The sequence below is a fragment of the Geotrypetes seraphini genome, chromosome 12 (genome assembly GCF_902459505.1).
Source record: "Geotrypetes seraphini chromosome 12, aGeoSer1.1, whole genome shotgun sequence".
Classification (NCBI taxonomy): Eukaryota; Metazoa; Chordata; class Amphibia; order Gymnophiona; family Dermophiidae; genus Geotrypetes; species Geotrypetes seraphini.
The window spans coordinates 72,094,093-72,120,480 of NC_047095.1; the positions used below are offsets into that span (position 1 = coordinate 72,094,093).

General features: G+C 44.4%; 1 protein-coding gene across 6 annotated transcripts in view; it reads right to left on the reverse strand.

Annotated features, from left to right (window-relative positions):
- Positions 1–26,388, reverse strand: part of PTCH2 (patched 2) — a 120,658-nt gene that overhangs the window by 82,140 nt on the left and 12,130 nt on the right. The window lies entirely within an intron of this gene.

Sequence of the window (26,388 nt, forward strand, 5' to 3'; positions counted from 1 at the left end):
AAAGAAATGCAGGAGATTGGTGAGGCAAGATTTCCCTCGACTAAACCCATGTTGGCTTTCTCTCATTAATCCATGCTTACGTCTATGTTCTTTATAATAGAAACATAGAAACATAGAAACATAGAAATAGACGGCAGATAAGGGCCCACGGCCCATCTAGTCTGCCCACCTTAATGTCCCTCCCCTACCTTTGCCCTGTGAATAGATCCCATGTGCCGATCCCATTTGGCCTTAAAATCAGGCACGCTGCTGGCCTCAATCACCTGTAGTGGAAGACTATTCCAGCGATCAACCACTCTTTCAGTGAAAAAGAATTTCCTGGTGTCACCTCGTAGTTTCCCGCCCCTGATTTTCAACGGATGCCCTCTTGTTGTCGTGGGACCCTTGAAAAAGAAGATATCTTCCTCCGCCTCCATGCGGCCCGTAAGATACTTGAACGTCTCGATCATGTCCCCCCTCTCTCTGCACTCCTCGAGCGAGTATAGCTGTAATTTGTCAAGCCGTTTTTCGTATGGTAAATCCTTGAGTCCCGAGACCATCCGGGTGGCCATTCTTTGCACCGACTCCAGTCTCAGCACATCCTTGCGATAATGCGGCCTCCAGAATTGCACACAGTATTCCAGGTGGGGCCTCACCATGGATCTATACAATGGCATAATGACTTCCGCCTTACGACTGACGAAACCCCTTCGTATGCAGCCCATGATTTGTCTTGCCTTGGACGAAGCCTGCTCCACTTGATTGGCAGACTTCATGTCCTCACTGACGATTACCCCCAAGTCTCGTTCTGCTACCGTTTTTGCTAGGATCTCGCCATTAAGGGTATAAGACTTGCATGGATTCTGGCTGCCCAGGTGCATAACTTTGCATTTTTTGGCATTGAAGTTGAGTTGCCATGTCCTAGACCATCGCTCCAGTAGGAGTAGGTCGTGCATCATGTTGTCGGGCACTGAATCTTCGTCTGTTGTGCATTTGCCCACTACATTACTCAGTTTGGCGTCATCGGCGAATAATGTTATTTTACCTCGAAGCCCTTCTGCCAAGTCTCTTATAAAGATGTTGAATAGGATTGGGCCCAAGACTGAGCCCTGTGGTACTCCACTAATCACCTCCGTCATTTCGGAGGGGGTGCCGTTCACCACCACCCTTTGGAGCCTACCTCCAAGCCAGCTCCCAACCCATTTCGTCAATGTGTTACCTAATCCTATAGAACTCATCTTGCTCAGTAACCTGCGGTGTGGTACGCTATCGAATGCTTTGCTAAAGTCCAGGTACACGATGTCCAGGGACTCCCCAATATCCAGCTTCCCCGTTACCCAGTCAAAGAAGCTGATCAGGTTGGATTGGCAGGATCTCCCCTTAGTAAATCCATGTTGTCGGGGATCCCGTAGATTCTCCTCATCCAGGATCTTATCTAATTGGTGTTTGATTAGAGTTTCCATTAGTTTGCTCACTATCGATGTTAGACTCACTGGTCTGTAGTTTGCTGTCTCCATCTTTGAGCCTTTCTTGTGGAGTGGAATGACGTTAGCCGTCCTCCAGTCCAACGGGACGCTGCCTGTACTAAGGGAGAGGTTGAAGAGCGCGGACAGTGGCTCCGCCAAGACATCACTCAGCTCCCTAAGCACCCTGGAGTGCAGGTTGTCCGGCCCCATTGCTTTGTTAACCTTGAGCTTTGACAGCTCACCGTAGACACTGCTGGGCGTAAACTCAAAGTTACTAAACGGGTCAACTGAGCCAACCCTTGTCTGTAGCTGAGGGCCGAGCCCTGGCGCTTCTCGGGTGAAGACTGAGCAGAAGTATTCATTTAATAGTTGGGCTTTTTCCGAATCCTTTTCCACATAGTCTCCGTCTGGTTTCCTAAGACGTACAATCCCGCCTGAGTTTTTTCTTCTATCACTGATATACCTGAAGAAGGATTTATCTCCCTTCTGGATGTTCTTTGCTAGAGACTCCTCCATGAGGAATTTAGCCTCCCTGACTGCTGTTTTGACGGCTTTTGATTTGGCCAGTCTCTACCATTTTGCTGGGCACCAACATCAGACAATAATTTCCTGGAACCCTTTTAAAAAATTAGCGTCACATTGGCCACCCTCCAGTCTTCTGGTACTATGCTGGATTTTAGAGAAAAATGACAAATTACGAACAATAGCTCTATACATTCATTTTTCAATTCTATCAATGCTCTGGGATGTATACCATCTGGTTCAGGTGATTTGCTACTGTTCAATTTGTTAAATTGACCTATTACATCTTCCAGTGTTACAGAGATTTGTTTGACTTTCTCTGATTCATCAGAATTGAATACCATTTCTGGCATCGGTAACTCTCCTACATCTTCCTCCTGAAGAGATGCTGAGTGAGGATCTGCTAAAGGGAAGAAAAACTCCATTGGAATATCTTATTTTCTGGCATTCAGACTTGGGAAAAGGTAAAGCTTGGGCTTCAGTAGATTATTTCATTGTCCTTCTCTGTTACGTTTTAGTTCAGTACTTAGCTTTTTCAGCAAAGTCCGTTTAGGCAATAGTATGAACATAAGAACATAAGAGTTGCCTCTGCCGGGTCAGACCGGAGGTCCATCGCGCCCGGCAGCCCGCACCCGCGGCGGCCCATCAGGTCCATGACCTGTTAAGTGACCCTGTCTTTCCTGTATCTATCTCTATGTCTATCTGTCCCTGCCTTTCCTATACCTATCTCTATGTTTATCTGTACCCCTCAATCCCCTTATCCTGTAGGTATTTATCCAAACCTTCTTTGAACCCCTGTAGCGTGCCCTGCCTTACCACAGCCTCCGGGAGCGCGTTCCATGTGTCCACCACCCTCTGAGTAAAGAAGAACTTCCTAGCATTTGTTCTAAACCTGTCCCCTTTCAATTTCTCCGAGTGCCCCCTTGTATTTATGGCTCCTCTCAGTCTGAAGAATCTGTCTCTGTCTACCTTCTCTATGCCTTTCAGGATTTTAAAGGTTTCTATCATGTCTCCTCTAAGTCTCCGCTTTTCCAGGGAGAAAAGCCCCAGCTTATCTAACCTATCAGTGTATGAAAGGTTTTCCATACCTCTTACCAATTTAGTTGCTCTTCTCTGGACTCCCTCAAGTACTGCCATGTCCTTCTTGAGGTACGGCGACCAGTACTGGACACAGTACTCCAGATGGGGGCGCACCATTGCACGATACAGTGGCATGATGACTTCCTTCATCCTGGTCGTGATACCCTTTTTGATGATACCCAACATTCTGTTTGCTTTCTTTGAGGCCGCCGCACATTGTGCCGATGCCTTCAGTGTTGTATCCACCAACACACCCAGGTCTCTTTCAAGGTTACTTACTCCCAGCAATGATCCCCCCATTTTGTAGCTGAACATTGGGTTCTTTTTCCCTACATGCATGACCTTGCATTTCTCTACGTTAAAGCTCATTTGCCACTTTTTTGCCCATTTTTCCAGTTTCGTTAGGTCCTTTTGGAGGTTCTCACAGTCTTCCGTGGTTCTAACCCTGCTGCAGAGTTTGGTGTCATCTGCAAATTTTATAACCTTACAATTTGTCCCCGTCTCCAGGTCGTTTATAAATATATTGAACAGGAGCGGTCCCAGCACCGACCCCTGCGGAACTCCGCTCGTGACCCTCCGCCAGTCGGAGTATTGGCCCTTTACTCCAACCCTCTGTTTCCTGCCCTCCAACCAGTTTTTAATCCATCGGTAGACATCCCCTTCCACCCCGTGGTTCCACAACTTTTTAAGCAGCCGTTCATGTGGTACCTTGTCGAAGGCTTTTTGGAAGTCAAGGTAAATGATGTCAATGGATTCCCCTTTGTCCATCTGGCTGTTTATCCCTTCGAAGAAGTGCAGTAAGTTCGTAAGGCACGACCTTCCCTTGCTGAAGCCGTGCTGGCTCACCCTCAGCTGTCCATTTCTTTCCATGTGCTCGCAGATGCTATCCTTGACCAGTGATTCCATCATCTTTCCCGGAACCGATGTCAAGCTCACTGGCCTGTAGTTTCCCGGGTCTCCCCTAGATCCCTTCTTGAAGATAGGTGTGACATTCGCTATTTTCAGTCCTCCGGGATCTTCCCAGTTTTTAAGGATAGGTTATAGATTTGCTGGAGTGTAACCGCTATTTCATTTCTCAGTTCCTTTAGTACCCTTGGGTGGATTCCGTCTGGGCCTGGTGATTTGTCACTCTTTAACTTGTCTATCTGTCGGAGAATATCCTCTTGGCTTACCTCTATTTGCTCTAGCTTTTCGTCCTGACCCCCACTTATGATTTCCTCGGGTTCTGGAACATTGGATGTATCCTCGCTTGTGAAGACCGACGAGAAGAATTTATTTAACCTGTCGGCTACCTCTTTTCCCTCTCTCACCACTCCCTTATTATTTCCATCATCCAAAGGTCCCACTTCCTCCCTTGCCGGTTGCTTCCCCTTCACGTACTTGAAGAATGGTTTGAAGTTTCCCCCTTCCCTAGCCAGTCTCTCTTCGTATTCTTTTTTTGCTTCCTTAACCACCTGGTGACATTCCTTTTGTTGTTTTTTGTGTTCCTTCTGGTTTTCCTCAGTTTGGTCCCTTTTCCAATTTTTGAACGATATTTTCTTGTCCCTTATCACCTTTTTCACTGCATTTGTTATCCACACCGGGTTTTTTGCTCGATTCTTTTTGCACCCTTTCCTAAACCTGGGGACGTACAGGTTTTGTGCTTTGTGCATCGTGTCCTTGAGTAGGGACCAGGCTTTCTCTACGGTCTCCATTTTCCCTGAGCTGCTTCTGAGTTTCTTTCCAACCATCTTTCTCATAGCGTCGTAATTCCCTTTTCTGAAGTTTAGCGCTGTCGATGTGGTTCTCTTCACCTTTGATGTTCCTGCTTCTAGTTTGTACTGGATCATATTGTGATCGCTGTTTCCCAGTGGTGCTATTACTGCTACCTCCTTTGCGGGTCCCCCTAGCCCGTTGAGGATTAGGTCGAGAGTGGCATCTCCTCGCGTTGGGTCCTTGACCAACTGTTCCATGGAACAGTCCCTCACAGCCTCCAGGAATTTTGTTTCCCTCACGCAGTTGGAGTGTCCAATACTCCAGTCTATCCCAGGGTAGTTGAAATCCCCCATCACTACCACATTTCCTCCTTTGCATTCCTGCCTTAATTCAGCCTCCAGATCTTGGTCATTGGCTTCCGGCTGTCCCGGTGGGCGATAGTACAGTCCCAGTTTAATGTCAGCCCCATTTCTTCCTGGTAACTTAACCCAAAGTGATTCCAAAATGTCCGCCCTTACTGCTGTTTCCATCCTGGTCGAGTGAATGTAGTCTTTTATATATAACGCTAGTCCTCCACCCTTTTTGTACGTCCTGTCCCTCCTATAGAGTTTGTACCCCGGTAGGACCACATCCCATTTGTTTTCCTCGGACCACCATGTCTCTGTGACTCCAATTATGTCTAGGTCCTCCTTGTTGGCTATGACTTCCAGTTCTCCCATTTTGGCTCTCAGGCTCCTTGCGTTTGTGTATAAGCAGTTATAGTCCCGGTTGTTCGTTTTCCTTGCTGGTTTCTCTTGTGGTTTGTTGCTCCCGCCGACCCCCTCTAGAGCTGCCAGCTCTCGAGTTTCGTTTTGTTCTTCCTCCTTCTGTGTTGTGTCCCCTTTATCCTCAGCCAGCTTCCCCACTTTTACATGCCCCTTTAGCTCCTGCTTTTTGCTCTTCTTTATGCTCTCCAGTTCCAGTTGTTTCTTGGACCACTGTATTCCATCCTTAAGTCCTCCTCTATAGTTTTCCCACTCAGTATCTTTGTTCGATACTCTAGTCCGATGTGTCGTTGTTGGATCGACTGTCGGCTTTCCCCTTCTCCTCAGTTTAAAGCCTTGTCTATTGCAATCTTCACGTTGTTCGCCAGCATTCTTGTTCCCGCCTTGCTCAGGTGCAGTCCGTCCTTCCTGAAGAGCTTGTTCTTCCCCCCAAAAGTTGTCCAGTTCCTTATAAAGTGGAAACCTTCCTCCTCGCACCATCTCCTCAGCCATCCATTCCATTCTTGCAGCTCGGTCTGCCTCCTCGCATCCGCCCTCGGTACTGGCAGGATCTCAGAAAAAGCTACCTTCCATGTCCTCCGCTTCAGTATCCTCCCCAGGGTCTTGAACTGCTCAGTTAGTGCAGTCCTGTTGTAATTTCTTCTGCTGACATCGTTGGAGTCTCTGTTAGGGGTTTTATATAAAAAGTATTAGTCTAGATTAGTGTTTTAGGTTGCATTTCAGAGCATAAGATAAGATCAGATTAGGGCACAGATAGCAGTTGAGGAAAGTCTTTGTTTAGTGTTTAATTCCTGCCTTACCTCCTCCCCATCCCTGGCCCTGGCCTGATATCTGATTTATAGGCCTTTGAACCAATTAAGAGGCTAAAAGAGTAATTAACTAATCTCTATTAGCTAGTAATTAGTTCTTTAAAAATAGTCTAAGAAATCCTGGAAGGGAAACCTACCAATTACAACATTATAAATAAAAATTAAACATTACCATAGCCTAACATAAAACTAGCTTATTAGTGTATATTTTCCGACTCCCATAGCAACTTAAGAAAGAAATCACCAATATTAAGATGCAGGCAGCAGTCCAGCAGCAAGATGGGGGGCTATCCAGTCTTTTGCACTGAGTGTCACATGTTTGATTATCTCCCAGTTGGTGAGAGGTCTTATATGTGGGTCTGGTGCAAAGAGCTCCTAGCACTCAGGGAACAGGTCCTATCTCTTGAGGCTAGAGTAGCAGAATTGGAAGAACTGAGGGAGACAGAGCGGTACACAGAGAAGACCTACAGGGATGTTTAGAAAAGTCCCACCTCCAGTCTGGCAGCCTGTAATTAAACTCTGGAATTCGTTGCCAGATAATGTTGTAAAAGCAGTTATCTTAGCAGGGTTTAAAAAAAGGTTTGGATAACTTCCTAAAAGAGAAGTCCATAAGCCATTATTAAGATGGATGTGAGGAAATCCATTGCTTATTCCTAGGATAAGCAGTATAAAATTTGTTTTTCTCCTTGGGATTTTGCCAGGAACTTGTGACCTGAGTTGGCCACTGTTGGAAACAGGATACTGGGCAAGATGGACCTTTGGTCTGTGTCAGTTATGTTCCTATGTTATTATGACTAAAGAGCAGAACCTAAATACAGTTCTTGTCTACTGGCCCAACATAATATCTGTAGCAGAGACATTCTTCTCTCATATTTTGTTACCCTGTAGATCAGTGGTCTCAAACTCACAGCCCGGGGGCCAGGTATTATTTTGAGGCCCTCGGTATGTTTATCATAATCACAAAAGTCAAATAAAACCATTTCTTGATCATCTGTCTCTTTAGCTATAAATGACAATATTATTATTAAGACTTAGCCAAAAGGAAAAATTTATAAACTATAAAGAGTTTTACCTCATGCAAAATTGTCATTTCTTTAATAACACATTAACTGTTTTTTTTCTGAGGTCCTCCAAGTACCTCCAAATCCAAAATGTGGCCCTGCAAAGGGTTGGAGTTGGAGACCACTGGCTAAACTGTAACCATGACATCCTGTTTGTCTTTGGGAAGCAGAGCTGAGATTGTGATGTCATAATGCCTCATTCCACCAATAAGAGCCAGCCTCATCAGTGATGTCACAATGGCTTGATTGTTCTGTTCTCCCCTCTGCCCTCCAACCCAGCCAGCAGATTAACTGTTCCCCTTAACTCAGTGGTCTCAAACTCACGGCCCGCCAGGTCCTATTTTGAGGCCCTCGGTATGTTTATCATAATCACAAAAGTCAAATAAAAGAGTTTCTTGATCAAATGTCTCTTTAGCTATAAATGACAATATTATTATTAAGACTTAGCCAAAAGGAAAGATTTATAAACTATAAAGAGTTTTACCTCATGCAAAATTGTCATTTCTTTAATAAGACATTAACTATTTTTTCTGAGGCCTCCAAGTACCGACAGATCCAAAATGTGGCCCTGCAAAGGGTTCGAGTTTGAGATCACTGCTGTAGATCAACTTTGCCACATTGTTTTCAGCCAACTGAAGTTTTCTTAAAACACCCTGTTTAAACCCCAAAATAAACAACATTACAATAATCTGTGTTAACTAGAACCAAACTTTGAACCAGTAAGCGAAAAGTATTAATTGTGAAATAAGCTCTAGTCCTTCTTAATTTTTATAATTATCTTTAAAAATCTTATACCCCTTCAGAATAATCTAAACAGATGTCCTGGCCCTTTAAAGAGGGCTAAAGAGCCCCCACATCTGTGGTCTGGACACACACACACATCATCCCCTCTGGGGACTTTACAGCTGCATGCAACCAGACAGCTCAACAGTAAACTCAAGCAAGGTTGAGAAAACATGCTGGTAACGTTATATCCAACAGGCAGAAGTTAATTAAAACAATCATTGTGAGGAAGTGACACCACTCCCGGAAATGGGAGACAGCCTGAAACATGCTTATTTTGCTGCCAGTGACTGCTCAAGAGAGAGCGTCCATAAAAAATAAAGTGGCAGACCGGAACATTATTTTGAACCATACTGTACGAGTACATCTGCAGAATGAGAACTATAACGATATGAACACCCAAATCCGGGACCTGTCTGACCATTTTCAAGTATATGAGAGTACACCCGAAGGAAGAGAATCAGGCAAAATTAAATAAAGAATGGAAAAAATTAGGACACCCCATGAAATTCAGGTCTTTCTTAAGAAATGTTCACATATCAATGTCAAATCTTTTTTTATTTATCTCTGGAAAATCTCCATTTTGAGCCAATCAGGGCCTTTGGCCCCTCCCACTGCATCCCAAAAATCATTGGGAGGGGGTAGCCCCATCATTTGCAGCCCACGGTCCTGTAGGCAGGAGGGAGTGAGCCCTGGGGCACACCATTAGGATTTTGCCACTCATTATTCATCCTTACTAATATTCCAATAGCTTAGTGTAATCAACTAAATCAAAAGACCTACTTAGATCAAACTGCCTAATAAGAAAAAGTCCAAGATAGTAGCAAGAACTGTTTCTGTACTGTAATGAGAATAAAAACCTGACTGCAAATCATGTAATAGTGAATGGTGCTCCAGATAATTTGTGAGTTGCAATTGAACTAGGGATAGAAGCGATTGGTCTGTAGTTAGAGATCTGTGATAAATTGAACCCTTATCCAAAAGATAGGATAACCAATTATACAGATCTATCTTGAAATTCAACAGGGCAGTTTTCATTAATGATGGTACACAATGACTCTTAGAATATGTGTTATATACACTCAAAAACTGATTCCAGTCAAGTCTATCATTCATTACTTCCCCCTGTGAATTACAAAAGGATCTCAAGGAAGTGATCTTAGAACCGAAAGTAGTTGGCTAACTCAGTCGAAGAAGGACCTCGATAAAGTTAGATTATGTAAATTGGGAAACATCAATGTTGGAATCATTTCTTTGTGACAATCCTACTTTGGCTGAATAAAGTTTTTCATTTTTCCTTAATTAGAGCCTTGTAATTATGGACCTCTTTACACCAGATGTCAAGATTAACTTGAGTTTTAGATTTCAGCCACTTTCTTTCTAAACATCTTACTAAACGTTTCATAGTATGCAATTCTGAGTCAAACCATTCCTGACACTTTCCAGGACGACTTTAGGATCCCATTACAGACCTTATCCCAGTGAGAAGAAAAATCCGCAATTTCTGTAATTGCAGGACATAATTCTAGAATTCCACAGGGTTGGATGTTGTCCTAACAATAACCTGTTGTTTAACCGTAACTGATTTATGGGAGTTAGTCAAAATCAAAATAACGCTACTGAAGTGATTAGTAGTTGTAGTGCTTCTTCTGTCCCTGGTGGGCTCCCAATCTAAGTTTTGTATCTGGAGCCATGGAGGGTAGGTGACTTGCTCAAGGTCACAAGGAGTCACAGCGGGAACTTAAGAACATAAAATTTGCTGTACTGGGACAGACCGAAGATCCATCAAGCCCCATATCCTGTTTCCAACAGTGGCCAACCCAGGACCCAAGTACCTGACAGAAACCCAAAGAGTAGCAACATTCCAGAACTGAGATTGTGATGCCATAATTCCTCATTCCACCAATGCCTAAGAGCCAACCTCAGCAGTGATGTCACAATGGCTCGATTGTCCTATACTTCGCTCACCTAAGAACATAAGAATTGTCAAAAGTCCATCAAGCCCAGTATCCTGCTTCCAACAGTGGCCAACCCAGGTCCCAAATACTTGACAGAAACCCAAAGATCAGCAACATTCTAGAGCTGAAATTGTGATGTCATAATGCCTCATTCCACCAATGCCTAAGAGCCAACCTCACCAGTGATGTCACAATGGCTTGATTGTCCTACACTTGACTCACATGAGAACATAAGAAATGCCATACTGGGACAGATTGAAGGTTCATCAAGCCCAATATCCTTTTTCCAACAGTGGCCAACCCAGAGCCCAAGTAGCAAACCAGATTTTATGCAGTTTATCCTAGGAATAAGCAGTGGATTTTCCCAAGTCAGTGAACTCAGACCACTGCATTGCCATTACTACCACTACTATCTATCTCCAAAGTACAGTGCTGTACACAGTTGCGAAGGAGACATGTCCTGCTTAAATGAGCTCATAATCTAGTCAGTCAAGATAGGAGGGGAAAAAAACATTACCTACATAAGGTTTAAGTGATAACGAAGAATCAATTGTCACGGCTAAAGATTAACACTGACGTAATGGGGATGGGAGCATAAGCTGAATTGTGAAATTTTGTTGACTCTGGTAAGGGGAGAAGCCTCCAAGATGGCGGTGGTACAAATTGTGTGGGGACTAAAATGCTGGCTGCAACGGTTATACACAAGCGCACACATGCCTTGGGCCACCTTCAGAGTGTTGTGGGGAAGGATTAGATGGATTAAGGAGCCTGTGAAAGCACTCATGCTGTTCGTAGGAAATCTCGCTGGGGGGATCCTCAGACAGCCATTTTTACCTGTCTCACGTACTGGCAGCCTGAGAAAAAAGATCAAAGGCCCATCCTTCTCCACAGCCACTTTCTGTCAAAACATGTTTTAGGGCTTGCCTTCATTAGCTGGAGTTTCCTGGGAAGACTTTTTCAATCAGAATATTTGTTAAATGAATGGGAAAGACACAAGTGCAGGTGGCTTAACAGTACTAGGAATGGAGGGGGGGGGTGTTAATCCAGCTCTTTGTACCTCTCAGATAAATAAATAGAAATAGTCAGCTCCCCCTCCCCTTTCTGGCACAGTGGCAGCAGACAGAGCCCAAAGATCCCATCCTCCACCAAATGAATATGAGGCTTTGTGAGCTTTTCTGAAAGTCCTGGAGGATATTCTCCCAACAAACAAGGGGAGAATCCATTCCCCCCACCCCAAAAAAACAAAAGCAAAGAAACCAAGGTTACTTTTCCAAACAAACGAGGCAAGGGGGGGGGGTATTATTTTCCTAAAGCACAAGAGATGGGGAAGCAGACAGTGGTAGGCCACACCAAGGCCTAGTTGAGGTTTCCTTTTTTAGGCCTCTTTTTAGACAATGGCCTAAATTAATGTCTTAGTAGAAAATACGCCCTCAAAATCTTCAAATCCTCCACCTTGGCAATGTTTTAGAATTAGCAAATAGTAAGAAAACTAATAATCAGCCTTAAAAAGGATTTGGTCCTGGGCTGCGAAGGGAAGTGAACCTATTCCGAAAAAGGAGGGAATAAAATTCTGTTTGGAGCTATTTACTACTGAGACTTCTGTCAGCATGGACATAAATTTGCACTGGTGCTGGCATTTAGATCCTTGCCATTTCCATATGTATAGGCCCTGCCTGCACTAATTATGCTAATCACCCTCTCTGTTGGCTGCTGTGAAAAATGGCCCTATTAGGCCCCCCACTGCCTGCTAATGTGACAATGTGGCTGCAAAACACATTCAGGCCTCCCTGAATGGAGACATTTTCCAAGTTGCTGGATTCATTCAGGCACAAAATTAAATTTTTGGACTTGGGGAGGAACTCTCTTCCAGGCCCTGGAAAGGCCCAAGTTGGCTGTAAACAAAAGAAAAGCATTTTTAGGTACTCTCCTTTTGAATCCCATGAAAGTACCCATACCACACTGCCTTGAGGAACAGAAAAATCCAAAATGGGGTGGTAGAAGGTAGGCCTGAGCATGTCCAGTACGTTATGAGAAGCATGAAGCAGACGGATTGGATCTGACTAGGGTTACAATATGGCTCCAGGAAAAGGAAGACGGATTGAGACATCCGGGTTCTACTTCCATTGAAAGCAATGGAAGTAAAACCCAGATGTCTCAATCTGTCCTCCTATTTATGGAAAACAAGAAAAAACTGCAGACAGAACATACAAGATGCAGGCTATGTTTATTATATCTATTATTAAATGCGGTTAATGTTACCACCTCTTAACAAACCAAGGGACCCGACACGGTCCGTGTTTCGGTTAACACGCCTTCATCAGGGGTCCAAGGTTGATAAGGTTTCAAATTAAACTGCAAATAAAAATAAACATAAGCTTAAGTAAATCAAGGGTAATCGCTTTGTAGCAAGTTTACACTGACACTGTTGGTCAACGATTACCCTTGTACGTTCTGTCTGCAGTTTTTTCTTGTTTTTCTTGTGTTGTTCTGTTTTCACTGTAGACTTCATTGGTTTTCTCTTTTTGTTGTTCTCCTTTTTATGGAACCATATGGTAACCCTAGATCTGACCCTATTGAAGGGCTCACGGAGATATTTTGTGGGTATTTCACAAACAGTGGCTTATGCTCTGAGTGGTGTGCATTGAGGGCTAGAAGCATGAAACAGGATCAGTAAGATCACGTGGGTCCACAACAATCCAATTTTTGGCCGATTCTAAAAGAGCTATTGATGCAATAAAAATTCTGCATGCAAATCATTCGCGCAGAGGTTCATCATAATCCCCGTCTTTCCCCCCCAATTGATCGCTGTGAGAGTGACTCTCACACATGCGCAGAGCTGGCAGGGGAAGTCCAAACAGCTGAGAGGCAGGGAAAGCCTTTTTTTTTAAATGGGCACAGATGTTGTGTGTGTGTGTTACACATGCACAATATCTGTCCCTTAAAAAAAAGAAAGGAAAAAACCTCCCCCTCTGCCTGCCAATGACAGCCTTCTTCGACATCCCCCCCCCGACGCACTGGCACTGGGACTGTCCCCCCCCGTACCAGCAAAAATCAGCAGGAGGGATGCCCACTCCCTCCTGCCATCAAATGCTCCTCTGAACCACCCCTACACCAACCCCCCCCCCCAGTACCTTTGTCTGAAGAGAGCAGGAGGGAGGCTCGGTCCTTCCAGCTTTGAGGCCTGCTAATTCAAAATGGTGGGCCTTCCCCTCCTCTGTGCATCATGTGATGGCCTAAGGCCCCTCCCAATTAAGGCCTTAGGCTCCTCCCTCTGTATCCCAGGATACAGAGGGAGAGGATCCTTGGGAGGGGCCTTAGGCATATGAATCAATCAGGGTCTTAGGCCCCTCCCCATGCATCACATGATGCACCGAGGAGGGGAAGGCCTGCCATTTTGGATCGGTTAAAAAATTGAATGAATAAATGAACAAACAGATAAGCTGGAGTGCAGGGGATAAGAGACTTCCAGGGCCATTGCTTCCATTAGATAAACTAGGCAGTCGCTGGCTGGCCCGGAACGTCCTCTTCGACATCAGAATTGATGTAGGGAAGAAGGCTTCTGGGCGCGATTAGCGGCAGGGAGGTAAGCAGAGGAGCGGCGGTGGCGGACCTGGAGGGAGGTTTAAATCGGGCCTGGAGGGAGGCTTTTTTTTTTGGGGTGCGGCAGGGAGGGACAGGAAGCGATCACCTGTCCCGTTGTCCCCACGCACAGCTTCGGGACGCTGACCCTGAAAACGGACCATTTTTGCATCCCAAAGCTGTGTGTGGGGACAACGGTACAGGGGATCCAAAAACGGGACTGTCCCATTCAAAACGGGACGTATGGTCACATTATCCAAGCACCTACAAATCCAAAATGTGGCCCTGCAAAGGGTTTGAGTTTGAGACCACTGCTGTACGGCATAACTTCCATTTACACAAAAGTGAAAATGAAAGTGATCAGAGTAATTAATGACTCTTAAATAATGGCGTCTGACGTAATCTGCTTGTCAGTTCTCCATAAAAACGGTATGGTCCGAAAACAGTCCACAAAACTAAACACTATTTTTAAGACAGTTTATGCATACACTTTAAGTAATGACTAATTGGTTTTATAATGCTGACTAATTTGTTCTTTAAAAAGAGCAGCTAGCTTAGTTGATGGTGTCTGACGTAATCTGCATTAGCTGTCTGTCAGAGTAAACCTTTAAAAAATGACCCACTTGGCTAAATACTGTTAAAAAGGCAGTATACGAAGGCATATTTATTAATAATATTAAGTAATGCAAAAAGACTGAGGTGGTAATGATATTCTGCTTTCTTAATTGATATGGCACCCTAGTAACATAACATAACCAAATCGCCAATCTACTGACGGCATCCCTAGACTACAAAACTTTTAGAAAAGAAATAAAGACCATACTCTTCAAGAAATCCCTGAACAAAGAAATAACACCACCTCTCACTAAAGCCAACTACCCCAAACAAATAACCATACTCATTTCTTACTCTCTTTGAAAATGACCAAATTTCTTTTCTTTTTTTAAGTTATTGTTGTAATACTTCCTTGATAATTCTTTTGTAATCCGCCTTGAACTGCAAGGTAATGGCGGAATAGAAATCCCTAATGTAATGTAATGTAATTTATATACTGCAAAAGCCTTACAGTTCTATGCGGTTTACAAAAGAGATGGGCTGGCTATTGTCAATGAGCTACAATAGATAGAGTATTGGCGTCAATATAAGAACGTAAGAATTTGCCGCTGCTGGGTCAGACCAGTGGTCCATCACGCCCAGCAGTCCGCTCACGCAGCGGCCCTTAGGTCAAAGACCAGTGTCCTAACTGAGACCAGCCCTACCTGCGTACGTTCTGGTTCAGCAGGAACTTGTCTAACTTTGTCTTGAATCCCTGGAGAGTGTTTTCCCTTATAACAGCCTCCGGAAGAGTGTTCCAGTTTTCTACCATTCTCTGGGTGAAGAAGAACTTCCTTACATTTGTACGGAATCTATCCCCTTTCAACTTTAGAGAGTGCCCTCTCATTCTCCTTACCTTGGAAAGGGTGAACAATCTCTCTTTCTCTACTAAGTCAATTCCCTTCATTATCTTGAATGTTTCGATCATGTCCCCTCTCAGTCTCCTCTTTTCAAGAGAGAAAAAGCCCAGTTTCTCTAGCCTCTCATTGTACGACAACTCCTCCAGTCCCTTAACCATTTTTGTCGCTCTTCTCTGGACCCTTTCAAGTAGCACTATGTCCTTTTTCATATACGGCGACCAGCGTTGGATGCAGTATTCCAGGTGGGGCGCACCATGACCCGGTACAGCGGCATGATAACCTTCTCAGATCTGTTTGTGATCCCCTTCTTAATCATTCCTAGCATTCTGTTCACCCTTTTCGCCATCGTTGCACATTGCGCAGATGGCTTCATTGACTTGTCTATGAACACTCCCAGTATGCTGCTTTGAAAAGATTACAAGAATTTTGAGAACAGATGGGTTTTTAATAGCTTTCTCAAAATGCATATTCTAACCATTTGGCCCAGTTCAGGATCCCTGGAAGTGGCTTGGTATGATAAGAGTTGATTAATGAATCTTTTCTGAGTACAGCCTTTGACTGAAGGGTAGGTAAAAAATGATCAGAAACGTATGGAGCGGCTTGGTGACGAGAACAAGAATTGAGCAGTTAGGCAGTAGGCCATGTAGGGTTTTGTAGACAAGACATCCAAATTTGAAGAGAACTCTTCCCTTGACAGGAAGCCAATGTAGTTTTTGGTAGAATGGAGTTTTGTGGTCAAAATTTTTCAGGTTAAAGATTAGTCTCAGTGCTGCGTTTTGGATGATACTCAGTTTTCAGAAATGTCTGCTTTGTACTGCTAGGTATGAAATGTTGCAGTAGTCCAGGAGGCTTAATACTAGCGATTGGACTAGTAATTGGAAAGGTGCAAGTTCAAAGTATTTTCTTATGGATCTTAGTTTCCAAAGCGCGATGAAGCCTTTGCTTACAACTTGGTCCACTTGAGTGGTCATAGATAGGTGTCTATCAAGGTGAACTCCCAGGATTCTAATCGAAGGGGTGAGGGGATGTCCAAGGTGCAGTTGGTAGAGATGGCTAGAAAAAAACATAGTTTTTTCAGTGTTTAGCTTTAACTTAAAGTGTGCCATCCACCCTTCTATAGTGGATAAGACCAAGTTTATTCTTTGAATCTCTGCAGGTGGTAGGCAGGTGACAGGGAGGACAATAGTAATGTCGTCAGCTTAACTATTTAAGCTTTTTAGATGAGCTCCCTCGGCGAGAGGGAGAATTAGAAGTCCTTGAGCATGCGCAGATGCATGCTCAAGGCCGGCAGAAGCAGGAAGATCTTCTAGCGGCACCGGCACGACCTATGGGCTGCGTGCCGGTGCAAGACGGGGGGGGGGGGGGGGAAGTTTAAGTTGTTCGGGCGGGGGGTGCCGGTTCGCACGGAGGGGGGTCTTTGCGAGTGGTGGGGGAGCAGCACCGCTGGCCTCGGGGGGGGGGGGGGGTAGGAACGTATCAAAGCGAGTTTCCATTATTTCCTATGGGGAAACTCGCTTTGATATATGAGTATTTTGGTTTACGACCATGTTTCTGGAATGAATTATGCTCGTAAACCAAGGTTCCACTGTACGCTCCACAAAGAAAAAAATAGCATCTCAAAAGGAGCAAATGCTGGGGCAAGTCCAAAACATATGTCCCAAACCTGCCTCAGACGTCTGACATCATGGACAGGCAGCTGACTCCCTAAATCCAGAGAAGTGAGCCCTTTTAAGGGAGATGTACAATCGAAAGACCAATTTATAGTGTTGTTCCCAAAAAACAGTGTATTTACGATAAGTAGACAATCTGCCAACAGCTTGCAAAATCACATCACCAGATAAGTCCACCCCAAGGTCACGTGTCCAGGCATCCCATAAGCTAGAGTGATTGAAAAAGGGGGACTCATCCTTCAAATGATGATGGTGAAACTTAAGGGGAACAGCCCTCAGACTCATCTACTCGCTTAGCAAATTTGACCACATCACCAATGCATACTTAGACTCTCACTGGCTACCGATAAAAGCAAGAACACAATTCAAATTCTACTGTCTACTATTTAAAGTAACCCATGGAGCTGCACCAAGTTACCTAAACAACCGCCTATACCGCAACCTCACACACAGAATAAGGAAAACTCAAATCCTATTCACCTACCCACCTCTCAATGGTACTCGACGCAAGAAACTTTACGACAACCTTCTGGCGACACAGGCAGCGAAAATTGACCCAACCGTCTCCAAACTGCTGACCAAAACAACAGACATTAAAGTGTTCCGAAAAGAAATCAAAACTCTTCTATTCAGAAAACACCTCCCATCCTTCATGAATACCACCCCTATAGTATCTGCTAGCCAATTCTTCAAACCATATCCCCCAAATTATATTCAGAAACCTAAACAAGCAACCTCCATCTGTAACCAGAATATTTCTTCCCTCAACGTTATGTAATAATCTTCTATAACCTGAATGTATTGCTATTCTTACCTGATATGTAAACTTCCTGGAAATGTCCAGATTTCTTCTAATTTTGTAATCCGCTTAGAACCGCAAGGCACAGGCGGAATAGAAATTACTAATGTAATGTAATGTAATACTTCAGAAGCTGATGGAAACATTTTCTCCAATCGTACAGGAGTATAATTCTCCTGAACTAACACGCAGACAGAAGCTTTCTTACCTTCCAAAAGGAGGGGGTGTTGGCACGCCATTTTATTTTATTTTTTTAATGGGGCAGATATTGTGCGTGTGTAACACACACACAATATCTGTGCCATAAAAAAGAAAAGAGCCCCAACAGCTGAGTGGCAGGAGGTTGCTTTGGGGCTTCCCCAAACCGGCTCCCTGTAAGAAAAGTTGACAGTCGACCTTGCTCACCTCTCACCCTCCTGAGAAACACCAGTCCCTGTCTTTGACCCATTAAATGCTGAGCTTCCTAAAATAAAAGTAATGGATCAGAACCAGCACTACTTGCTTAAAGTTAGGCGGAGTTGGGTTTCAGTCCTCAAACTCCCAGCAAAGTATACCACAGCCCCAATAAAACTCCCACCAGCGCCCACCACAGCTGCTCCCTCTGCCATTAGCAGCAGCCCTTGCGGTCAGTCTGAAACTCCTCTCCTGAAGACCACCCACAAATTACTGCGACCACCCATCCTAAAGGCAGCACTCTCCCAGCACCGAGAGCTCCCAGACCATCCTGGACTCTGCCTGCACTCCAACACACACAAACTCACCCTTACACGTAGTCTATCCCCCCCCTAAAAACACACTCACAATGAAACCATAATATACGCCCAAACACACTCTCTCTAGAGAGACTGACCTAAACAGCCATAACATACGATCCCTGTTTCCATTGTTAGCATGTTTTCTAAAGGCATTTCTGAGGGTGGAGGCCTGAATAACTCAAGTGCCCCATTAGGAAATGAATCTTCCATTTGTAGTTTGAGTCTGACATTTTTTCTCCTCAGGAGGAGGTGAACTGGGGTTCTTGCATCCAGTGTGTATTTGCAGACTCACTGCTCCTTAGGAGTCTTTGTTAGGGTTTCCAAATGTCCGGATTTCCCAGGACATGTGCTCCTTTTCGAGGACAACTCTGCACTTTATCCGCGTTTTGAAAAGCCTCCTCTAAATTGCGTTGGGCAGGAGAAAATCCATGCATGCGCGCCTGGGGGCGGGTCCAGGGGTCTGGATTTTACTATAGTATAATCTGGCAACCCTACTCTTTGTAGTTAATGCTGTTATGGGAAGTGCGGCCTGTCAAAAGACCCACTCTGCCCATCCAGAACAAGTTCCAAGCTCTACAATCCCTTCCAGATCCTTCTTGCATGTCCCATGCTTTCTTTACTTTCCTCCGTGTGTCTCTCCACAGCCCTGGCAAAGAACGAGAGATTTGGAAGGAAACAGATACTGTACTTTCCTCCAGGGAGACTATCGGGCTACAAAGTAGAGAATGACACCATCCCCATTTGGTACAACCTCGGTTTTTACATCACCCTCCTACAGTCCATCTTTCACCCTCACAGTGTCAATTAACCTCTTGAACCCTGTTATTCACCTGCATGGCTCCAGAAAAGAGAGGATGGATTGAGACATCAATGTTTTACATCCATTGCGTTCACTAGAAGTAAAACCCGGATGGCTCAATCCGTCCTCCTTTTTCTGGAGCCATATGGTAACCTTAACAGAGGCAGCAAGCTGCACATGAACAAAACAGAGCAGATCAGTGAACCGAAGAAACCAATGTTTATTGCTCAAGATGCCTACATCATGTCATTCACCAGGACAGATTCCACAATTGTCATCCTATCGTTCATCCCCAGAGACTTTAATGGTTTTATACTGGGAAAGAATGGTTTGCTGAAGGCCTGGGCCACTCAACATATGTGACAGGATTGCACCCACTACCCCACTGATTGCATTATGGACAAGGTGGCAAACTTTGAGGAGGCAGCAAAATTCTGAGGGTGGTATTAGTCAGATTGGGCTGTATGAGGCAGCAGAATCCACCAGGGGCAATATTACAAGACCTAGCTTTCATCCTGGAGCCTCATGGGCCAGGGGGAGGGCGGTGTTGGAGGTATCAACTTGTCTGCCAATGTGGCAGCTTCCATTGCATTGTGTATATTGACTAAGAATATGAGAGAAGAGAAGCACCACAGGCCAATTTGCAAAAGAAAAGAAAAAGTCTTACAAGAATGAGATCAGCAAATGAGAAAAAAGTAAGTTTTCAAAGCCTAAGAGTGTATCTGAAGATTGGAGGGTGGCTAATGTTCCAAGGGTGATCCAGGAAATTATGAACCAGTAAGCCTGACTTCAGTGCCAGGCTAAATAGTGAAAACAATTATAAAAAATGGAATTGCAGAACACATAGACAAACATGATTTAATGAGACGGAGTCAGCATGGGTTCAGCCGAGGGAGATCTTGCCTCACAAATTTGCTTGACTTCTTTGAAGGTGTGAATAAACATGTGGATAAAGGTTATCCAGTTGATGTAGTGTAGTGTAGTGGCCCTTATCTGCCGTCTATTTCTATGTTTAGATTTTCAGAAAGCTTTTGATAAAGTTCCTCAAGAGGCTCCTGAGAAAATTAAAGAGTCATGGGATAGGAGGCAAAAGTTCAGTTGTGGATTAGGAATTGGTTATCGGATAGAAAACAGAGGGTAGGGTTAAATGGTCATTTTTCTCAATGAAGGAGAGTAAACAGTGGAGTGCCTCAGGGATCTGTACTATTTAACATATTTATAAGTGATCTAGACATTGGAAAGACAAAACTGTTCAAAATTGTTAAAATGCAAACAGACTATGAAAAATTGTAGACAGACCTTAGAAAACTGGAAGACTTGGTGTACAAATGGCATATGAAATTTAATGTGGACAAATGCAAAGTGATGCACATTGGGAAGAATAGCCCAAATCACAGTTACCCAATGCTAGGGTCCACCTTGGGGGTTAACACCCAAGGAAAGGATCTGGATGTCATCGTAGACAATACGATGAAAACTTCCACCCAATGTGCGGCGGTGGCCAATAAAGCAAACAAAATGCTAGGAATTATTAGAAAAGTGATGGCAGTACTGCATTCAGTTCTGGTCTCCATATCTCAAAAAGATATAGCGGCACTAGAAACGGTTGAAAAAGCTACCAAGATGATAAAGGGGATGGAACTCCTCTCGTATGAGGAAAGACTAAAAAGGTTAGGGCTCTTCAGCTTGGAAAAGAGACGGCTGAGGGGAGATAGGATTGAAGTCTACAAAATCCTGAGTGGAGTAGAACGGGTTCACTTTGTCAAAAATTACAAAGACTAGGGGACACTTGATGAAGTTACAGGGAGATAATTTTAAAACCAATAGAAGGAAATATTTTTCACTCAGAGAATAATTAAGCTTTGGAGCACATTGCCAGAGGTTGTGGTAAGAATGGATAGTGTAGCTGGTTTTAAGAAAGGTTTGGACATTTTCCTGGAGGACAGACAGGGGGGAAGCCACTGCTTGCCCTGGATCAGTAACATGGAATGTTGCTACTATTTGGGTTTTTGTCAGGTAGTTGTGGCTACCGTGAGAAGGGGCTACTGGGCTTGATAGACCATTGGTCTGACCCAGTAAGGCTGTTCTTATGTTACTCCAGACACATGAATGGTTTAGGAGAGGTGAATTGAAGAGAGCAGATTCTGGATGAGAGGGTTCACAGAAATAACAAGTGCTGTAGATTTAGTAAGAAACAGCTGGCAATGGCAGAAAGTGTGTGTCTTATGAAGAAGGGTTTCCCAAGGGTCTGTGCTAGGACCGCTGCATGGGAATAACTAGTGAGATCAATCGAAAGAGGATTGTGAAAAATGGCATCAAAATACCGTATATACTCAAATAGAAACCGAGATTTGGGGTCCAAAAATGGGGGTCTCAAATTTATATTCAAGTTAGCACACAACCTGCCATAAGTCCTTATAGTCCACAGGAGGGATCCCTCCTACCTTTAAAGCCCTAGTGGTCCAGCGGTGAACCAGGGCAGGAGGGAGGAGGGTTGGGTGCAGAGACTAGAACATAACCCCCCAGTTAAATTTGAGTCAACTTTTTTCCTCTTTTTTTTGGGGGGGGGGGGTGAAGGTCACCTCAGTTTATATTCGGATCGGTTTATATTCATAAGAACATAAGAATTGCTGCTTCTGGGTCAGACCAGTGGTCCATCATGCCCAGCAGTCCGCTCAAGCTCAAAGACCAGTGCTCTAAAATGAGTCCAGCCTCATCTGTGTACGTCATGTGAGCAAGTGCAAAGTGATGCATGTGGGAAAGAGGAACCCAATCTATAGCTATGTGATGCTGGGTTCTGTGCTAGGAGTCACTGCCCAGGAAAAGGATCTAGGTATCATTGTCAAAAACACATCGAAACCCTCAGCTCAATGTGCAGCAGCTGCTAAGAAAGCAAATACAATGTTAGTAATGATCAGGAAAGGAATGGAAAACAAAGAGGAAAATGTTATAATGCCCTTGGATCTGTGTGCAATTCTGGTCTCCGTATCTCAAAAAAGATGTAGTGGAATTAGAAAAGGTACAGGGAAGGGTGACGAAAATTATAAGAGGGATGGGACAACTTTCCTATGAGGAGAGGCAAAAGCGGCTAGGGCTCTTTCGCTTGGAGAAGAGACGGCTCAGGGGTGATACGATAGAGGTCTATAAAATACTGAGTGGAGTGGAAAGGGTAGATGTTCACTCTTTCCAAAAATACCAGGACTAGGGGACATGCGATGAAGCTACTAAGTGGTAGATTTAAAACAAACCGGAGAAAATATTTCTTCACACAACGTGTAATTAAACTTTGGAATTCATTGCCAGAGAGCGTGGTGAAATCAGTTAGCTTTGCCGGGTTTAAAAAAGGTTTGGCTAATTTCCTAAAAGGGGAATCCATAGGCCATTATTGAGATGAGTTGGGGAAATCCACTTCTTATTCCTAAGAGAAGCAGCATCAAATCTGTTTTGCTACTTGGGACCTGGGTTGGCCACTGTTGGAAACAGGATACTGGGCTTGATGGACCTTCACTCTGTCCCAGTACAGCAATTCTTATGTTTTTATGTTCTTCAGCATTTGACTCATGTTCCTAAGAAAATTGTGGAAAATGAAGAGGTTACGATCACCTGGGACAAGAAAACTGGATATAGTGGTAACAGGTCAGAGACAATAAATAAGTGATTCCCGTTTCCTTCAAAGCTTTCTTTGGTTCAGTTAAGGCTCTTAACTCCACCACCTCCCCTCAGTTACCATTCTGAACTCCCCCCCTCAGGCCATGAGCTCCCTACCAAGGGGGAAGGGGGAATGACATCAAAGCTTACAGGGCAAAGGTGCCACTCATCTGCCCCCTCCATCCTGCAGAGAACATGTGAATAAATCCTGATGCCTTTCACTGGCAGTTTTCAAGTGCAGGATCCAGGGACAGAGTAAAGGTTTTATCATCACAGAAAACAATCCAGGGATGGCTACGGACCACCCAGGGAGTCTTGAATGGGAGAAGGGTGATGAGAACTGCTGGCGGCATGAAAACACCACAAGCCAGCAAGGTCTGAGGGCCGTCAGCTGGAGGGGAAGCTCAGCTCACTGAGTCACCATGGAAGGGTGTGCTGGCCCCTTCCTTGCGCCAAGAATGGGAAAGAAACTGATGAATGGTGCCAGAGAAAACACTACAGCTAGGAACCTGAGACCCAACAATACCTCTCGATCCTCGGTGGTGGGTGTCTTTTCTGCTCTGTGACTTCCTTTGGGTGATATCTGTCTGTGTATCTCTCTGCTCTGTGGTTCTCCTCTGTCCCCCACCCCCTGTCTCCCTGATCCTGGGTGACGCGTCTCTCTGCTGTGTTGCTCCCCTTGAGTAAGGTTACCATATGGCTCCAGAAAAGGAAGACGGATTGAGGAATCCGGGTTTTACTTCTGCGTGTGTATCTCTGCTCTAGGCTTTTCCCAGAATGACATTTGCATCGCTCTGCTTTCTGCCTTCCTCTGGGTGCTGCGATACATGTCTGTCTCTCTGCTCTGTGACTCATCCTGTCTTCGGGTAACGCTTTTTTTCTGTATCTGCCTCTCTTCTGTGATTCCAACCTTTAGCTATTCAGGTTGTTCGTTCCATGCTCAATTACTGCACAAAGAATCTATAGTAGAAAGCTAGGGATGTGTTTCATCTGGTGCTAATGGTAGGACCAATGGAAAGCCCTGTCCAATAACCAAGATCCATTGGAAATACGGAGAAATTCAACAATCATGATACACTCAATGCCACACCTCTCAGAGCAATCCTTTCAAAATGTATTATTGAACATCATACACTGAAATGTTAAACTTTACTTAATATAAGTCTCCAAAGCAATTTACCTGAGTAACTAGGCAGTTTGGTAATTCCCATTCTCCCTGATGGTTCTTTGAGTTCTTCAAGCTGTGAGGTCTATTGCTTTGCCTTATTGCAGTTGCTCTTTCTTGCCCCAGAGGATACCCACTCTTGCCTAATGATTGTGCCAGTTCTGGATAATGGCAGAAATTGTGCCCACATATCATTAAACAGTAGATATCTTCTGGAAGCCTGGTGGTGTATGCACACACCTGGCACATTTTCAACCTGACAAACTAAAGAGCAACAAATCACCAGGACCAGATGGTTTTTTACCCTAGTCCTGAATGAGCTCAAACTTTAAGTTACTAAACTTTTACTAGTAACCTGTAACCTACTATTTAAGATGGTCTCAATAATAGAGAACTGGAATGTAAAAAATCTAACACCAGTTTAAAAGAAGGCTCCAGAGGTGAGCGAGAAAACTTTAGACTAGTGAACCTGATATGATATGAAGGTTGTTTAAACTAGCTGAAGCTATACAAAAAATATTACTAGTTATATAAGTAGACATGGCTTAATGGGAATGAGTCTGCATGGCTCTTGCCTTACCAAATCTGTAGATTTTTTATAAGTTTAAAGCAGACAGGTGGATAATGGTGATCCAGTTGCTATTGTGTATTTGGATTTTCAGAAGATGTTTGACAAACTTCCCTCATGAGAGTTTCTTTAGGAAACTAAAGAGTCATGGGATAAGAGATGGTGCCATTTTGTAGATTATAAACACAGAAACGTGATGGAAGATAAAGGCCAAATGGCCCATCCAGTCTGCCCATCCACAGTAACCCTGATCTCTTTCTCTCTCTGAGAGATCCCACCTGCCCATCCCAGGCCCTCTTGAATTCAGACACAGTCTGTGTCTCCACCACCTCTTCCGGGAGACTGTTCCAGGCATTTACCACTCTTTCCGTAAAAAGGTATTTCCTTAGATGACTCCTGAGCCCGTCACCTCTTAACTTCATCCTATGCCCTCTCATTGCAGAGTTTCCTTTCAAATGAATGAGACTCAACCCATGCGCATTTACGCCACTTAGGTATTTAAACATCTCTATCATTTCTCCCCTGGCCGCTAAAAACCTAGACAAGGAGCAGAAGAAGAAAGCAGCACATGATGACTTGACCAAAGCTAATTAATACATTAAAAAAGATAAAGTATCATAAAATCATTGATGAAACAAGTAATTGATTAACAGAAAATGCACAGACAACTACCATAAAATGCAGAAACCTCCTTAACGTCAAACTGTAAAGTAAAGAAGAGTCAGAGGGTCCCCAGTGGGCTTGAGCAAGTCCTGATCCAGCTGCACAGTCACGTTCAGAGTGCCTCTGTCCAACACCTTATGTACACTATAACAGTGTTCTTCAACCACCGGTCCATAGACCAGTGCCGGTCCACAGTGCAATCGATGCGGCGTTATCTTCGAGCCAGAGCTCTCCCTCTTCCTAACTGATTCAGTGGCTCCTACGGGCATCCTGCGCCTGAACCAGAAGCCTTCTCTCGGACGTTGCAACGGGACGTGCAAGGTGCAATTAGTACTGTTATGGGGGCGGGGTCTGGGGTGGAGATTGGGTAGAGATGGGCGGGGTCTGGCCCACGACTTAGCCCCGTGTTCTTCAACCGCCGGTCCACAGACTAATTCTTTTATTTCTGGCGGTCCAAGGTGTAAAAAGGTTGAAAAACACTGCACTATATGGCTCTGCATATCTCTTGAAGGAAAAGCTTCTGTGGCTTCAGACCTGGTTTTTAAAGCTACCTGACAGATTCCTGAACTCTTGTTGCCTGTGAACAAGTCACCTGTACCTTTTCCATTAATAAATTCGTTGTTCTTTTACCAATATTTTCAGACATTTTATGTTTCTAAATTTGCTTTTGGTTTACATCGGTGTCGTAGCTATGGGTAGGCCTGGGCGAGCAGGGGCCCACCCAGTTTTGGCTCAGGCCCACCCAGCAGTAGCATCACACTGTTCTTCCCCTCTCTACTCCGTGGCATCCCTCCATTTGTCCTCCTATCTCCCCCTGGTATATCTTTCACGTGTCCCAAGCACCTGCAGGGGTTTGTTTTGGCTTCCCTTTGATGCATCCTGCCTTCACTGATGTCACTTCCTGTTTCCAGTCTGACAGGAAACAGTATTCTATAAAGAGTGCTCATCCTGAAGCATCCTCAGCAGTGCTGGGTGCAGTTTTTTTGGCTGCCATATTTGTTCCCTCCATTTACTGAATCCAGCCCCATATGTCCACTGCTTGTACACTCATATAGCAGCACCACACATAAAGATTTATGTGTACAGCATTCCCAGGACAGTGCTGCTGCGGCAAAATGCACCTTGGGTGCAAGAACTTCTATTTTGTGCTGTATGTTGGAGGCATTCCTTA